The sequence below is a fragment of the Euwallacea similis genome, chromosome 23, assembly GCF_039881205.1.
Source record: "Euwallacea similis isolate ESF13 chromosome 23, ESF131.1, whole genome shotgun sequence".
In the NCBI taxonomy this organism is placed as follows: Eukaryota; Metazoa; Arthropoda; class Insecta; order Coleoptera; family Curculionidae; genus Euwallacea; species Euwallacea similis.
The window spans coordinates 2,696,544-2,714,765 of NC_089631.1; the positions used below are offsets into that span (position 1 = coordinate 2,696,544).

An 18,222-nucleotide genomic window follows, 5' to 3' on the forward strand; every position below is an offset into this window, starting at 1 on the left:
CAAATCCTATTCTAAACGTCAACGCCAGATGGCAAGAGGGTTGATGCGCATTTGACACTCCTGATTAGCGCCAAATTTCAAAATGGCATGTACATCTTCGTGATAAGTAAAGTATTTATTGCCTGGTTAAAAATTTGCAAAATTTTCAGTTTTGATAATTGGTATACGTAATTTTAGGAATAAAAAGGGAGATAAATGTTTTTTCTGGTTTATGAATTGAAGAACAATGTCGTGCGCTCGATATGGATGCAAGGTTTATAAAACTGAAAATTTCATATCGCTGAATAAAATGTAGCACACCAATTGTTTCACTTATTGTAAGTACGTTTTTGACATAATAGATAAATCAGTGCCATTAACATAGTTTACTTATCAATTATAATAAAATTTTATGTTAGAAAAGCACATTTTAATGATATATAAGTTTTCCTTAAAATTTACTAGTGCGACATCTGTAAATTAGTAGCTTAATTATACATTAATGTAAGCAGCGCTAGAAAGAGCTTTATGATAGGTGGCGTTATTTACAACGTTGCCCGCCAGATGGTGGTGTGGTTATACTAAATTTTCAAATTTAAAATCTGGAGGCAATAATTTTTCGCATTTGAACTGTAAATAGACCACGCATTTTACAGAAATACAACACTAGTTCTGTCGCTAAAAAACGCTATAGATATACCTTAAGTTAAGAGGAGTCTTATGATCAAGGGCCCCTTTACGTGTATTTAAAAATTTCTTTTGGTGCTAACGGTTCTAAAGATCTGCCTTTTTCAAAATTTTCTGAATTGAACACCACGTTTGAACTGTTTTAATTTAATTCTAAACTTTGTGTCATTTTCCGTACCGCTAAAAGAATTCCTCGTTTCCTTCCTAGATCAGTGCAACGCGCGTCTCAATAAAAACATCACGAAAGTTTTCCAAGGAGAGCTCTTTTGCTAGTGCTGCTATAGTTGCGTAATTGAAACATTTTTCGAAGTAAAGGCGTCTTTTAGAACGAAGCCAATTATCAAACAAGGGAAGTATGAGTATCATTACCTTAAAGGTGGTTTCCACGTCAGGAGTTCACAAGTCTAGTACGGTCACATCCACTCTCAGTTGCTCTGTGAACAAGAACTGCATTGAGATCTTGAAACAGTCGTGCAGCCTTATCCAGGAAAGTCCTGCATACGGCAAGACTACCGATTATTGTTCCCTTACCCTAAAAATCGTAACACAGTTTTGCTAAAGTTTAAAGTAAAAAAATGTTTAAATTCCAGAGTTGCCCTCCAAGGAACGTACAGTCATGCAACTGTATTTCCAACGAATACCGCCCTAAGAATATGCACTGCTATGTTTTTCCCATTCTAAGAAAAGTAGCAAATTATAATAACCGATCACGCATGCAGACAAAAGCCAAGTAAACTTACTTTCTTTCTATCCTGAGCTTAAATTGCGCTACATCTGAATATTTCAGAGGTTCTGCTAAATTCTGCATTCAGTCAGGATGCCCTGCGTGCTCTTGCAGGAAATGTTGCAGTTATGCAGCGGCCAGGTGCCCGATTCAGATTCCCACTTTAAAACCGCAGTGTTGTTGCAATTCCTGTGCACCAAAAGGCAGGTAGAGAACATAAAAATTGTATCAGCAGATAGAAAAATTGATATATATTTTTATTTGTTAGTTCACCAGAGGAAATTTGCTGCCCTAAACCCCATCCTCCACCATGTAGTACTGTTGTCACTAAAGGATGTGCTCACTGTTGTGAGGTTGAAGATAACTATATAGAATCCTACCTTGTGCGGTAATTATGTCTTACGAACCCTTCCACTAAACCCATCAGAAAATAAATTAATATTTTTGGTGTGCTCCACCATCATGTTCTCTTCTCCTTCAATGCCACCGCGACCAAATAAGATGCTGCACACCGAAATGCCGACCGACACCTTAGAGTTGTCTCCAAAAATTGTGTGCCTGTCGAATGCTGCCAACCAAAGTGTCCTCCAACGACTGGAGGAGTCCTATCTAATTGCGCTCCTTGCAAAGGCACTTTCACTCCCTCCCAAATGTTGTCCTGGGAGAATTAAAGGTTGCTATGAGCAGGTAAGTAATTTCTTGGTGTGACAGCCCAGGCAACCACGCAACGCACGGGTGTCCCAAGTAAGGGTCTCGGGTTTATACATTTTTACTATTTTTTAAAACCAAATTTCCAGAGCAGGTTTAGGTTTTAAAACTACATTATTTACTATCATGGCCACCTTAATGTAAGCCACTTTCTTGGGACACCTGGTTCACATTTGATAATATAAATATGATCAAATAATGACATCTTTGAATGACATCATTTCCATCACATTGGTACTTAAAACTAAGTTTAGTCATCCATTTTGATTACATTATTCGTCAAAATCAGCAAAACCACTTTTTACGATCACTGAATTTCGAAGCTACGATAAGTTTAGTTGACTTTCTATTTTGTCTTCAGGTTCAGGAATTTGAATGAAATTTGTATCAAAATCTGAAAATTGAGGTACGAAATAACAGTACGTTTTGTAAAATTTCAGTTATTCGTACTCTTTCAACGTTTGAATTATTTTTATAAGGAATCGTTGGTTTCGCAACATCATCTCACTATCAAAGAACAAGCGTTGCACGCACAGACGTTTGATATACATAAGTGCCTGGCAATGGGGCTGTCAAAGTAATACGACAATTTGACGTTAATAAAACGTGATGTTTCTCAAGTCAAATATTGGTCGTACTATTGCCATTTCATATTGGTCATGTAATATGCGTTTATTGACGTTCATCAATAACTTTAACCATTTATTGACGCTAAATTCTCATTGTAATCTGAGTGCCTGAGTATAGCTCAGCTATCCACTGGCTAATTTCATTTTGCAATTTTCAAGAAGACTCTACGAAATGGTAGAAAAAGCCCTCCTGCATTTCGTACTTGTCAAACCTTGAAATACTGTATAGGCGAGAATCAAAATTCCCAATCAAAACCCAAAATATCTCAAATTAGGGATCAATGTACGGTTTGCTGCAATAGGTGCAATCAAAAGGTAAATATTTGTCAATAGTTTAGTTTATTTTTATTATTAGATAATCAAATAGGTGTATGGGACTGAAAAGACACTGGTTTCGTCAGGGGCGTATCACACGAGCTGTTTCATGTATAACTGCTGCAATAGGTCCCTGAACATCAAAAAAGTACATGAAAGCTATGGAGAGATTTATTGCAAACGTATACAAAATTCATGAAAATTGTGCTGTTTTTCTGATTTATTTCTGCTTTCAGAGTGTTACAACCATTTTCTTAGAATCGTGTATTACCGATTCGGAGCCCTCAGTTGCTAGAAATATTTTTAGGGAGCACCCGTGTTTGTGGTTGATCAGTAAAAGAAAAACAGCCATCCCTATGTTTTCATAAGATATTTTAATTGCACCCCCAATAGTGATTTTTGCAGCGAATTCCAAATGTCCTTTTTGAGCTGACATGGTAATTCCAAGTAATTTCGGCTTGTTATAATGAGTCAAAAAATCCCTTGTTCGGAAATATCAAATTAATAGCCCTTCAGCTCCATCGGTTGTCAACGTTTCAGACTGCGAAAAAAATACGATTTGCGCATTTCCAGTGCCCCCAGGCGCCGCCGACCTTTTTGTGTCGCACCCGACCTGTCATTTACTTTTAAATTTAATCACAAATGAAAAGCGTATTTCCGCACCCATCCAGCACTTTTCCTGAAATAATTAAAACTTTCAGTGGTGCATTTTCCACGCTTTTTTCGCTTTTACCAATCGCGTTTACGCAAACCCCGTCATCGACTCTATTGTAACTATTCAGGGTTGACCCCCATTGTACCGCATGATTAAATAAGCAATTTGACTCTTTTTTGGGGTAAAAACCGGGATTCGCCATAAAAAAAGTCACATTTAAACATAATCATTCAATTATTCCTCGTCCACGGGGATATAAATTTACTGAATATGGGGCGTTTCAGGGCGAAATTATAGTCATTCATCATGGGGTCACGCCTTTCGCACGAAGTTTACGTCAAAAGGGCAAAAAGTTTTTTGTTAGTGTTCGAATTTGGTTGAGCTTGCAGATTACCCTAAAATGATCCATTCCAGTAAAGTTTCGTTGGATTTTCGTGATTTTACCAATGTCTCAAAAGGAAGTGATTGCTTTAATTCTGGTGTGTAGGACTGTGGCTCTCAATAGAGGTATTTAGGCACAATATGGAATGTAGATCGAGCATTAAGCGAAAAAGAGCCAACACTTTAATGGAAATAGGAGCGAAGACCCAAAAAAAAACCGAAATGACCCAATATAATCTCTATATCTCTGGTTATACTACATTTATTTGTCTGCGTTTACTCCGTTGCAACAGATTCTATGTCTATACGTACTTAATTCATTTCTATATCTGATTTGATATTTCAGAATATTCCACAAAAAACGCAACCGTACTCATTTCATCACGTGATGTTCAACAGACATTATACAGTGTAGAAGTGTTGATGGAACAATCCATATAACTAAGATGACGAACATATGCGGCTAAAATCCTCGGACACGTCGATTTTTTATTTTTTTTGCGTTTTTTTTTCATAGTAAATTCATGTATACAGGGTAGTCAAAAAATCGAGTACGACCACCAACTTTGTTTTTTCAAATGGAAACACTTATTTTTTATTTCATTTTTGAATTCTACGCAAAATTCTAAGTGTGTTTCATGTACCATGTCTTATACCTAAATGCAACAGGTCTATACTCTACTGTTGCTATTAGGCGCACCAGAATCCTCAGTGGTTGATGGAGACCCACACACAATTTCCAAAAAAAGTAAATGTTAGAACCGAAATAGTTGACAACAGAATTTTAGGACCCCATTTCATTAACGGAACATTAACGAGTGAAAACTATTTAGAATTGCTCATAGATGTTGTTGCTGCTCTTGTTGAACTATATCCAAATGAGCATCATCCTGATGTTTCCAGTGATACTTTATGGTTTTAATATGATGGAGAACCCCCTCATTACCACATTGATGTTAAGGTTTATTTAAATGACATTTTTTATGAACGTTGGATTGGGAGACGAGGGGTAGTTAAATGGCCGGCACGATCACCTGACCTCACGCTTTTAGATTACTTCCTATGGGGTTATCTTAAATATAGTTTAATCAACCAATAATTATCGAAGCCTTAAAAGAAAGAATCCGTAATGAAATAAGAACAATTACCCCAGAAATGCTTCAAAATGGCACACAGGAGTTCATTCATCGTCTTGCTTATTGTCAAGAAGTAGGTGGGATCCAATTTGAACATTTAATTTAATTGTTGCTTGTTATTTTATTTTGTATTAAATCGGTCCTTTTTAGGCCAAAGAAAGTTTAAAATAAATCAAAAGTTTTAGTTTTTGATATGTTCAATTGTAAATTTCTCAAGACCTGTTGCGTTTAGGTATAAGACATGGTATATGAAACACTTAGAATTTTGCGTAGAATTCAAAAATAAAATAATAAATAGGTGTTTCCATTTGAAAAAACAAAGTTGGTGGTCGTACCTGATTTTTTGACTACCCTGTATACATGAATTTACTATAAAAAAAACCGCAAGGAAAAATAAAAATCGACATGTCCGAGGATTTTGGTCGTATATGTTCGGCATCTTAGTTATATGGACTGTTCCGTCTAAAATATCCACATTGTATATATTATAATATATAATATTATAATAATAGAAGAGTAGAGATTTAAATAACATTGTTGTGGTTACCTGCAATTAGGGGATGTTTTATTAAATTTGACTGCGTTTATCACGCTAAAACAGACTCTGAAAATCCAATTACGACTCTTTAAAAAAAATCTATTGGAAAATCGCGAGAAGCTTTCATTTGAGTTAGTCTGAGTTGACGAAAATCCCAAGAATTCCGCTTGACTAGTCAGATTTAATGAAAATCCTCAAACGTTGCCTTCCTACGTTCTGTTAAGCATCTCTTAAAAATTTTGAAAATTGTCTTTTCAGGGAGTATAGGCAAAAATTTGTTTCGTAAAAAAGCTTAAAAATCGCAAACATTTTGCCTGTCCGGAGCAAATAAACCTTTTGTGATTCATAATAGAATTTTTTCTGAAAATTTAGAAATGGCTCGCTTTTCTGCTTTTCTCAGGCTTTAGCTATGGATATTTTTGCCCTTCAAGCAGTGAAGTAAATAACGTAGTTTCGCGTCGAATACCCAACTAAGTAAATGGTTAATATTAGAAGAGCAGACCCGGAAAGCTCATTATCGTGTCCATAACAGCTTTGGTCGACGCTGTCCGTCGCACGCAGCCCATTAACGATGGCGGCGATTACCCGAAGGCGTCGCGACGCGTTTAATGCCCCGAGAAGACGTGCCTCTGACATTTATGTCCGCGGTCGCTTGGCCACGTGGCTCTTAGATTAAAAACCTCATTTAGTACCCGGATTTGCTTTGCTTTCATGTTCACAAGGTCCACTTTGAATATCATGTATTTGTCAACCTGATTTATTTGTACAGAGTGTATCAGACGCAATAGGACCAGTGAGAATTTGATTGCTAGAGGGTTAAAAAATAGAGCAATTCAGCTAAATTAAACAGTCTTAAACAGAAGTTGCTTGTTTTCATTTTACTGGTTGTTAATTTATTTTTGTCGTCCTGTATAATGGAAACCTGCAACTTCTGTTTAAGGTTTTTTAGTGTAGTTTTTAGAAACGCTCTATTTTTTTACCCTTTAGCTCTCAACCCTCATTAGTACTATTGTTTCTGGGACACCCTGTATACAGTTTGGAAACTAAAGAAGCAAGAAAAATAATTCAACAACAGAGAGATAAATTCAACATAGCGGAACTATAACCATTTCCAGGAGTCGAGGCGGCTCCGGCCGGAAGGCCCCGGAGGCAAAAAACTAAAACATACATCGGATTCGCTTCAATTTCTGTTCGTGGCATATTTGAACGTTAACTCTCTATATAATATGAATGCTCTAACTTTACCCGCGCGCTCTGCAGCCGCCCTGTTCGTTCTTTCTTTAGACAGGCGAGCTTGGATCCATCGGCATTTTCTGGACCGCATTATAATGCATATATAATGTCATATTGCAAAAAAGTTACGCGATGATGTTTTCTCTATCTGAGTGTGTGCCTGAAGTATTTATAGCGGTTGTTGCCTCTCATCATGTTACAGGTTCGTTATACTCCAACCCTCCATAGTGCCCATGAGTAACTTCCCGTATCTAAAATGTTTAATCCAAACTAATTGGTGATTATTTTTTAAAAATTCGCAGCAGGTGGTGAACCGTAAACGTCGCCATTTGTTATTTACCATCAAACACCTGACAATCTGTTATCTGACAATAAGTTATCTGACAATTAATTATCTGACAACACATGACGCCCCTCTGATACTTCAACGTTTACTTGTAGCTTTTTTTAAATTATTATGTTCTTTATTAGAGAAAACGCGAAATAACATAGTAACAGTAGTAATAGTACTAAGGGGTTGAAGGGATAATAGAGCTATTCGCCGTCATTTTGGGACGCAGTCGTCGAAAATCGACGCTCCAGCTTCCGCCTTAGTATGATATTAATCTTCCTACTTCTGCGGTTGATGTATATTATATTGGATATTATAACTGAGGAGAAAAACGGGCTCAGGATAAAGCCAGCCGCTCAGTTCGCTTCCTGCTTTTATTGTTTTCCCGCCGTTAATTAACAGCTTTGTAATTATTGAAGCGATGCTATTGTATCCTATTATTTCTCTTTAGTGCTCCTCTTCACAGTTGGGTTTGTATGCCCATTAAGTCAGCATTCAGTTTCCCGACAGATAGGAACGTAACTTTATGGGAAGGAAAATTTAAAATTCTCCATGAAAAAAGAACGAAAATAAGTTCACTTTGCAGGACAAAGAAGCAAGGCAGAGAACTGGAACTAATTTTGCAGACGACATAGTGATGATCAGTCAGGGAGAGACTGACGAAATTTAGATTTGATCTTCATCTAGACATGCATGTTAGTAAATATGGATGAAAGACTGATTGCTAAAATCATTTCGATAGCGAGAAAATGGAGGCACGGAAATACAAATAGATCGGGAAATGGGCAATCTAAGAGTTGGTGAAAACTATAATTTAGCACCAGGGCCGGCCTTACAAAATTTGGAGCACTGGGAGAAATTTTTACTCACCGCCTTCTTGGTCAAGAAAAACCGCTGACCAGGCAAATCCGTTGCCCAACCTCACCTCCCCTTCCTTCATCCATAATGCCGGTACTATCGTCATATTCAAGTTGATTTAAATTCTGGATTTTTTACGTGGAAAGTAATTGACGACAATGAGGCTCTTTTAATTCTATAACAGTTTTACTGTAATATGTGACAACGTTGCCGTACGTCTTTTAAGCGCATTGTTGCCAGTTCCCGCACCACTAATTTCCTTATTGTAAGTGTCCGATTGGAATAATAAAATTTAGTTTTTCACTAAGTTTCCAAATCTTTAGCCATTTAAAGCACAAAGCAAAAACAAAAAGCACGTAACTTTGACTGTAATTTTCCATTTTTAAAAGATTTTTGGATTTTTGTACCAGAAATTGGAAGTACTAAATTTTGTTTTCCAAAGGAATTTTAAGGTTTGTAGATTTTATCTGCGAAATGAAGCAGCAAAGATTTGGAATTCTCACTCAAATTGGAGAATTTTTGATGTTTTGAACTAGCAATTAGAATCTCAAAATCTATATTTATTCCAGATTTTTGAAATTTTTGAAAACTGAATCTTAAATAAAAACATGCTACTTTAAAATTAAGGGAAAAGCGGTGTAAGCATTGGCAACAATGTTTGCAATAACATACGATACTACCGCAAAGCTGCCTCGGACTCCGGAACTGGCCTAGGAAGAGCGCCGTTGCCTTTATTCACTTTAATTCTTGAAATTATGGATACACTTTAAGAGTATTTTCTCAAGCGATTATTTCCCATTTCCCTCCCCCCCCCCCTTCTTTTTCCCCTCGTCCCTACGCTTATGTGGATACGTTCAATGTTATTTTGGAATAAAATATTCAACTATACATTATATTAATAAGTAATTTTGCTGTAACTCCAAAAAGCGTGAAAACTCCCAGGATACACAAATGTATCGCGCCTTGACCGGGGGTCTGGCTGTATAAAGGGGCCGTTTCCTTTGGTCACTTTACACCCCTGTCAAAATATCAAAGTGAAAAATCGCACCGTCACGTACACTCGCTACACGCTTTCCCGATGGAAATACATTTCTCCCGGAATAGTCCAGTTTCCATTCCGCGAAACACGTTTTTATTTTCTTCGTTTTACTTTATTGACGTGACGTCGGCTCCCGTTTATTGGCGATTTAACTTTTATACACAGAAATAAAAAGTTTTAGGGCAGCAAATGAACTCCGTAGGAAACATTTAAAGGCCTACGTGTTGTTGAAATCGAATCTTTTCACATACAAAGAAGAGTCAGAACTACACGTTATCCTTGTTGTTGAAGCCTTTGCTTCGCGGATTATTTGCAGTTTCAGGTCAAGCGCCAAAGGGCTACTTTTCCGTCTCAGCACCCCATAAGGAGGGACGCCGCTGGGTTTGAGGCAGCAGCGGGGCTCCAGCACCCTTACAAAAGCTGTCACTAGCAGGATCGCGCGACCTGCTGGCGGTCCTGCGATCCCTTATAATATTATCGCAGGCGGACTATTAGTAATACGATTATCGCCTCCTGCTTGTTGTGAGTTTTTGCAGGCCGCCAACGGGTCTTGATTGATTTTTACCGCAAGCAATGCATTCAGTATTGTTTTTGACTGGACGAGATTAATCATGGGGGTTCACGGAAGATTAGGCCCATCGTTACGGTTTTTTTGCGCGGGGGGAGGAACTCGGAATGTATCGCTGGTCTTTTTTGATTACATAACTGGATAATACATGTATTTTCAATTCTTTGCATGGTATATGAAAACGAGGGAAGAATAAAAACACATTTCACCACCATCTTTCTCTCTCAGCACTCGTAATTTCTCTACCTACAATTACGAGAACTGACAACAGCGTGACCACGGATAAAAATAATTTGCTGGAAAAATACTTAACCCGTAAGTAGGTCCTATTGCTATCACTATCATAACCAAATTCACATAAAATCGGGGAATTTCTTAATTAAAATGAACAACGGCAACGGCGCTTCTTGAATTCCACGATGCCTATCGGGTAATACGTAGGTAACCCACCTTACCATACGCGTGTTATTACACGCATTGTTACCAATTCAAGGTAGTACACAAAATATGTAGCCCAGAAACGGACTTATTAAGCAAAAAATTTTAAAAACTTAATTATTTATCATCCTATATATCAGACACGAAGCGAAAATAGACCCATATTCAAGTCAACTTTTTTCTTAAAATTATCCACAAATTCATCTCTTCAATTTTTGACATATTTTATGGAATACCCTGTATGTTGCTGTACGAAGTGTTGCCAGTTCTCCTACTCACGACTTCTTAATTTTAAAGAATGGCAAAGTAAACTAATTTGACTGCAATGATGTCTTTATGGGATAGTTCAAGTGGCAATTCTGGTTCAGTTGAATCGACGTTTATATAACTTTTTCTCAGCGTTTTTGTTGACTGTACCTTTAAGCCATAAATAAACTCACTCCTTTGATGGTTGACATATTAATTGGAGTACCTCTGTTTCGTTAAACCGGTAACGTGCGATTTGAAACCTGAACTCTTATAATAGCCGACGATGCACGCCGTAAACGTTTTGCATATAAACACGTCAATTAATCAACAATTAGCCGCTTGACTTAAGCCCTTTTTGACGCGATCCTTTGTCGTTGCGATTCCATTTTTCGCCCCAGCGATTCCGAATAATTCTAGCTACCCCTAATAATGCGTTTAGAATTGCCAAAACATTAAGGGTTTTTCCTGGTCTGAAAGCTGTTACTAAGGTAGGCATGGAGATATTTGATTCTCGGGTACTGTTACGGTTTTACGTAGAGTATTCTGCCTCTGAGGAACAAAAAAAAGTGGAAAAACGCACGATAGATAGCAACCACCCTTGATTAACAAAGAAAACTTTTTCTTAATTCCGGGCCCGGGGCCATTTCCTTTTTTCCATTAGGCAAGAGGATCATTTGTGTTTCCCCGTATTTCCTCATCAAGAGTCCGAGAGCGGATCTTGAGCGAGCGAATCGGTTGCATTTGACAAGTAAAAAATTGTATAGGGCTGTGTTTAATTATTCCTCATTTACTAAATTAATCTTTTTCTTTTTGCCCTCGTTCTTTAAGCCGTTCGAGGGGCGAGGCACGAGTTTTTTGGATTACAGGGCCGGGCTGAAGCTCGCTAAAACTCCCTTGAAAAATCCTCCTGTAGAACTGGTCAGGGCAACGTGCGAAACTAAAAATCTGTGCACAAACAACTTTTAAATATGGAAACGTGATTGGGTGGCTCTCATTGAAACTTAATCCGGTCCTGCATGTCTTAATTTTTAAATTCGTGGCCCTTATTTAATTGCTTTTTTAAACTCTTTATTCAAAGGATGGGTGGCAATTTTTCTTAATTAAAACGTTTGATTAAATTAGGCTTCAGCACAATCCAGGCGAAAGCCTTCAAGCTTGTTTATATTATAATTAAAATAGCAAAAAAGGCTCATTAAAAGAGTGCCCGAAGCGTATTCGAATCTCCTCAAATTAGCGAGGGGTTTAAGCTGCACTTCCTCAAACTTCAAAAATAAATTATTAAACACTTTCCAGATTTAATTATAATTTAAAAAATTCCGCAAATCACCCATCTCCTTTCCATATAGATAATAAAAAAGGCCGCACCGATATCAGCAGCATCTGGCAATTATAAACGGTAACATCCCCCACAATGAACATCCCTTTGAAAAGTTTAAAGCCCTCGCCGTAACGAATTGTTTTTTCACTGTAACCAATCAGCTCTTTTTTAACAAAATCCTAAATACGCATCGAATTAGCGTAAAGGGGTTGAAATAAAGGGATGCCAACCACCGGATAAAATCCAATAAAAAGACTGACATCGTAGATATTAAATGCGAGGCAATAAGTGAGGAAAGGGCACGTGTGAGGACGCGTGTCATTGTTGTTTTGATACTTATTAATTTATATTTTTAAACCTATTTGCTACGCCTCTGTACCGCGTGAAACTGAACACGTTCATCCCCTTAAAAGTGAGTAGACGGGTTTATTTAAATACCTACGAATCTTTTGCAGTACATAATTTTTCCCGTGATATACGTGATCGTCGAAACAAGCATCCCTTAATATTCAACAGATACGTTCGACAGTCCCTAAATTTGTCCTCCGGGATTTATGACGCTTTATAGCAAAATAAAACACTTTTTTCCCCGGCTATTAGTGCGTAAATCAGTATTTATTGGTCCGGAATCGGCGACCAAATCGAGTCTGTATCGGAAGAAAGGGTTTTAAATTTATGTGGACAAAAAATTGTAAAGCGGCGAAGTGATATATGGCCTTTCACAAGTGTATGTTGCTTACATTTCTGAAATATGGCCCCCCTTGTATACGAAAAAAGCGCCGCCATATATTGGATTCGTGTTGGGGCTGATTTATTTGTTGTGTGCTCTGCTTCGATGCTTCCTTAAAGAATTTTTGATTTACGGTAAATGGGCCAGAAGAGGCGCATCAAACGTTCTAATACGGGATTAGAGGTGGACGTTAAGGGCATATGTGCCCGGAAGGTTCCAAATTAAGCGTATGCAAATTTAAACCGTCTAATAGGGCGTAGCGCCCTTTTAATTATCCTCAAAACATTTTAATAAAAGATCATTAGATGTGGCCGTAAAGCTTTATACGTGGGTGCTCTTCTTGTCCACCCCATTTAGGGTGCGTGACAGCCTATAGGAAAGTAAAGGGAGGCGGTGATACTTTCAAGCCACAAAAATTATTTTTTTATGCAAATAGATTTCACTATTTTATCAAGAAAAGCGAGCCTAATTGTCTGCGCTCTAGCTTTGTGCAATTGGTACATAAAAATTCCTAAAGTAAAGACTTTTATGCCTATGTAATTGACGTCAATTTACCGCCCCAATTAGGGTGCATGTTTAACACTTTATGAGAAAAACTAAAAAAGGAATTTGGAGATACTGTCAAGGCAATTGTTAAAAAAGACACAATTTTTATAGAAAGAAAATTCTACACCATTTTGTTAAGAAACACAAGTGAAATTGAAAGCATCCCAATTTCTCACATAAAAAGTTTAATCCCCATCTGAAATGGGGTTTTAATTTAAAATTCCTAAGGCGCCTAATTAGGCGCTGCCCGCAACGAATCGAATTAATTTCCCATCGATAACCACTTAGACCACAATTACGCCTATCAGGAACCGATCACATTCGCCCTCTCCTCCGATTTCACTCCGCATTTTTATCCAACCTCTTCGCCTTCTTTTTCCATAACTTGATTTTTAAATTCAAATCCAGATTTAATTAAAATTTTCCTTCCTCCCGGTCCGTCGCGCCGATTTATAAATCAGTTCCGGTTTTTCTCCCGGCATAAATCCTTTCAAATCCCGGAAATGGAGTTATAATCTTCGACGGGGATTTTAATAAATTCCCTATTATCTTTGTCAAATATTATTGCCTGCGGGGGTGGCGGACGTACACGAAGGATTGCGATGATAGCCGACGATAATCGCCCCTAAATGGACTTTAGTAAAGACCCACTAATACGACAAGTGGATGCTGTGGGCAGCTCAAAGCATCGCTATAACCATCCTGATTGGACATAAGAATTAACATTAAAGTATATTTCGGTTAGATTTTTGATCATGAGAAAATGACTTGGCGAATCTATGGTTTTCAGGGTTGAATATTTGTTGAAGGAACGTCTGGCCGTATCGGAGTATAGAAGGTCCGTCAGTGATATTAAATCTTCAACATCTGGTCTTTCGGAGTTCGGGGCTTCTTTATGACATATTACTTTATTACTATAATGGAGGGAACATTGAATTATTAATATAAGATTATAAAGGCACATGGCGCAGACGGCAAAAAGCGGCGACGGCCATCCGGGACCTTATTATGATTTCATTTTGGCATCGCCAAGTCGAATCGCTTTCATTGCCTCTTTCCACGACTAATTGTGATTTTCGATATTAATTTATCTGAATCATATCTATTGTATACTGTTTATTAAATCGCGAATGTACAAGTTCATAACTTACAGTTTTTTGGTACAAACTTTTAATGTTTTTGTTATTCCATGAATGCTTAACTGGATGCAACTGGCAGGTGCCATTCAAATACTTAAAGCGGATGATATTTTATTGTTCCATTGTGTTTTAGGGGAATTGAGAAATGAATTTCATGGGCGCAGCAGGAAAATTGCGATCCCATGTCAAGTTGTATCCCACGCCAAAGAAAAAATTTGCCATGTAAAGAAGAAACACATGGGTAACCTAATGAACAACCACTTGAAAACTAAGTACCAAGGACATCTTCTCTAATCAAGAGAGAAAGAAGAATGCAGATAATCAAATTTTCTCTAATTTTCATCATGAAACGACTGCACGGTGTCCGAAATAAAATTTCCAACGCTCTTCTTCGGATACCTCGCAGATTTTCGAAAAAATGTTAAATACAAAATATGCCTATGCGGGGTACTTTCATTCATTCATGGCCGTGTCATATCAAAACTGGCCTTTCGCCAAATAGAACACACTATACAGGGAGTCTCTTTTTAATGAAAGTTAGAAAATCGGTTAAATGGTGAATTAAAAATATTTCATAAACATGTTTATCAAAAAAGTTTAATATTTTTTTCGTTATCATATTCATTATCATACCTATATGGTGTTAGGCGTTCAGGATATCAATACTAATTCACCTTTTTTTTTAATACGGACCTGAAATTTTTTTCCATACATTTACACATTTACAACAACACTTTCAAAATATGAAATAAAATGCCAGGGCCGTATTAAAAAAGTGAGTTGAAAAAATTAGACTGAAAGAGACATTTTTCTATCAAAATATGTAGGTGGTTCTATTCAAAATAATGACTCGAGTGCAGTAACGTATAACCGTAAAAAAATGTATGAATCGGTGAAAATGTCATTGTTCTATTTTTAACGAAATACTTGTTAAGATACAGAGTGTCCTTAGATTTGAGCTAATTCTGAAAAACGCTTATTATTCTCTTATTTCATATAAGAGTAAAATTTCATTAACTATTTCTTAAGGCACTTTTTAAGAGTACTACATTTACGATACTGGTTTTGTTGTTTCGTTTACCCGTTCTGGAAAAGGAGTTCAAATCTGACCACCCTGTATGCGTACACTGGACTGTGATATCGATTTCCATTTAAAGAGAGGAGTTGTGGAAAAAAAATGTTCTTCCATTATCCATAGAGGATTTTCCAATGAGGGTTGACTAACTTAAATTAACCTGACGAACATAGTAAAATAGATTGTCCCACATTGTTGATTAGAAAAGATTAGTTTTGGTTAGTTGGGGGTCAAAGATCAATCGGCAAATCCACGTGGTGATCCCTGGATGCCTCTTCTCCCGAGACTAGGTAACCAAATTTGAAGAAGGGAAAGAGAGCTAACAGGCGCGAACGGCAAAAGTATGGACGTTCAAAGTGTAAAACCGGGAAGGGCCAGGATACGAGCCAGCTGAAAGAACGACCTATTGCACTATCAGAAACCAACCCTTGGGGCAAACATGATAGGAAAGGTTATAGAACGTCAAGGGGAAAGGACCAAACACCCAAGGATGACCATACAGACATGGATGCCACAACGCAAAGCGAAGCATCTCAGGGGCAAATGCAAACATGTAAGAACAATTTTCATTTTCAAAGGAAAAAGCAAAAATTCCTCTCACATGCATGGACAAAGTGTTTGGAAAAAGGAAGATTGATGTTGCTTCGTGACTTGAAAGGACACAATCTGAACATAGGGAGCCGCGAAACCATCATAAAAGTCCTCTCGATTACATGAAAGTCGAAAAGAAGTATAACAAGACTGAAATGACCCAAAGAGACAATAGATGTCCTAAAAATACAACAGATGAGGAGAGCGCGGAACCAACTAGCAGAAGACAAGTGGAATAAATACTAGCTACTCGCAGTTCCCTCTGACTCTGAAGATATATCCCTCAGGGACAGTTCCAGATTCGGCGAATTATCCCGAAGTTTGCAGAGAGTAGGCGTTTCGGGAAATCCCACATTACCCGACCGCCAGAGCACCAGGCCAGGAGTCTTTTGAAGATTTTCTTCGTGACAAAAAAGTCCAAGTTAGTTCGGTTAATCTTCCCGTTTGATTAATCTTCAACAGAAACAGAAATTAACTTGTAATATTGATGACGTTTTTAACTTGTAATAAAATGAAATTGAACGTTTTCGTTGCTGAATTTGTATTCAATGGTAACGCTACTGCATGGACCAAAACAACAAATTCAAATTCCACCCCAGAATTAAAATGGCGATGCGATTTCATCTCTCGCCCGTCAATCAGCCCATTAATGAACCATTTTAATTGTTGATTTTCGGTATATAAATAATAAATTTATAGAGACAGATACTGTTTCATTAAAATGTAGCGGCCAACACGAATACGTCCCATAGCAGCGTCCTTTCATTATTTTCGCGTTCGGTTGATTGTTCTGGGTTTATTAATTATTATGATGTTTCCCAATTGGTTATAAACTTTTCAGCAGTAATTAGTAAATGTGTATCCTCGCAAAAGTGACTGCAGATGTAATTGCCAAGCCAGTGGCTGGAAATCTGTAAATGAATTGATACACTTTTAACAAGCGTATCATTATCAACGATAAAAAGAAAAATGATGGATAGAGCCTTTTCGTTTGTCGCATTGTATCGGTCTGACTGCGTATTGTTGCCTCTTTTGTCGCAAAACTGGGCTCACAATAGAAATGATGACAAATCAGTTTCGATTAAGATGATTGATAGAAAGTTTACGAATGGGAGCTGTGTCGCAATTGTGCTTTGCAGCAATGGGTAAAAAGTGAAACGAATTTTAATGTCGGGGATGAATTTTTGAAAAGGTTTGTCTTGGGGTCACGTTTGGCTTAAAAACTCACACAGTCGATTTCAATAACAATCCATGCGGATAAAAAGTGAAAAAATCCTTCATGTTTATTTTAAACACAGTGGCTTTGTTACATATTTCTGGGCCATATTCAAATATGCAAATTCAGAAACCAGCTCCTGTTATGGAGAACATCGCACGTGACCCTCCAGTCCTTGTACTAATATTTACCCTTTGCAATCATACGGCTTTGTATTGTTTTGATTCGAATCGATTCATGTATCCTTCTAATATTTAAATTAAGCAAAGCCACGAGAATAATGAAGCTTGCAACAGAAATAAAGGAAATCCCTTCTAATCTATTAGGCTATTAGATGAGGGAGGATCCATTTGTAACCGGAGCCCTGTGCAAAAGTGCACCAAATATTTGCGCATCCTTCAGGACTTTGCGAAACATATGTCGGCAAATATTTACGTCTACCTCCGTAATGTATCTTGCTACCACTTGGTGGAGTTCTCACGACCCATTATAGTCTTCAAATTTCATAGAAGTGTGAAAAACTATTTATTGAACTTAACAAAACCCTTAACAACTTAACAAACAACGCAATTAATTGAACTTGATCGGTTCTAAGCTGACTTGAAACCAAACTGAAAAAACTTGATGACAGTCTAATGGTTCTAGGGCGCATTTTTGAGATATTGATGAGGTTTAGAATAGGGCTATCTACCTTTAAGCACCATCAAACCCAGGGTGGTCTAATTTTAACCCTCTGGGCTCGCACCGGTTTCAAAAGGTTTTAAAAGGGCGTTGAGAGCGATTAGCTCTTTTCAACGTTTTGTTTGACAAATTGTTTGTTTTGTAGTCTTTTTTCAGTCGGCAACAATGCGCATTTATCATTATTTTCTCGATCCAAAGGGAATTTTTTAAGTGTGTTTGTACGGCAATTTATCCCTTGATGTTAGGAAACCCACACGTGAGAAGGTTTGTTCAAAAAACATTTCTCGTCTTCGTCTTTTTAGAGGATTGTTTCAGTCTTCAGGGGATGAAAAACTATTTTGAGACTCGTTTTGCAACGTAAAAGAGCGAACAACTTTTTTGATCACAAATTAAATCAAACGCAGGCGAGATCGCGTTTTTCGAACATTATAACGGTTGACTAATTTTCGATTTGCTTA

At 37.5% G+C, this 18,222-nt stretch overlaps 1 pseudogene; it reads left to right on the forward strand.

Annotated features, from left to right (window-relative positions):
• The first annotated feature begins 226 nt into the window (after positions 1-226).
• On the forward strand, positions 227-3,337 carry LOC136416507 (uncharacterized; annotated as a pseudogene).
• The last annotated feature ends 14,885 nt before the right edge of the window (positions 3,338-18,222 follow it).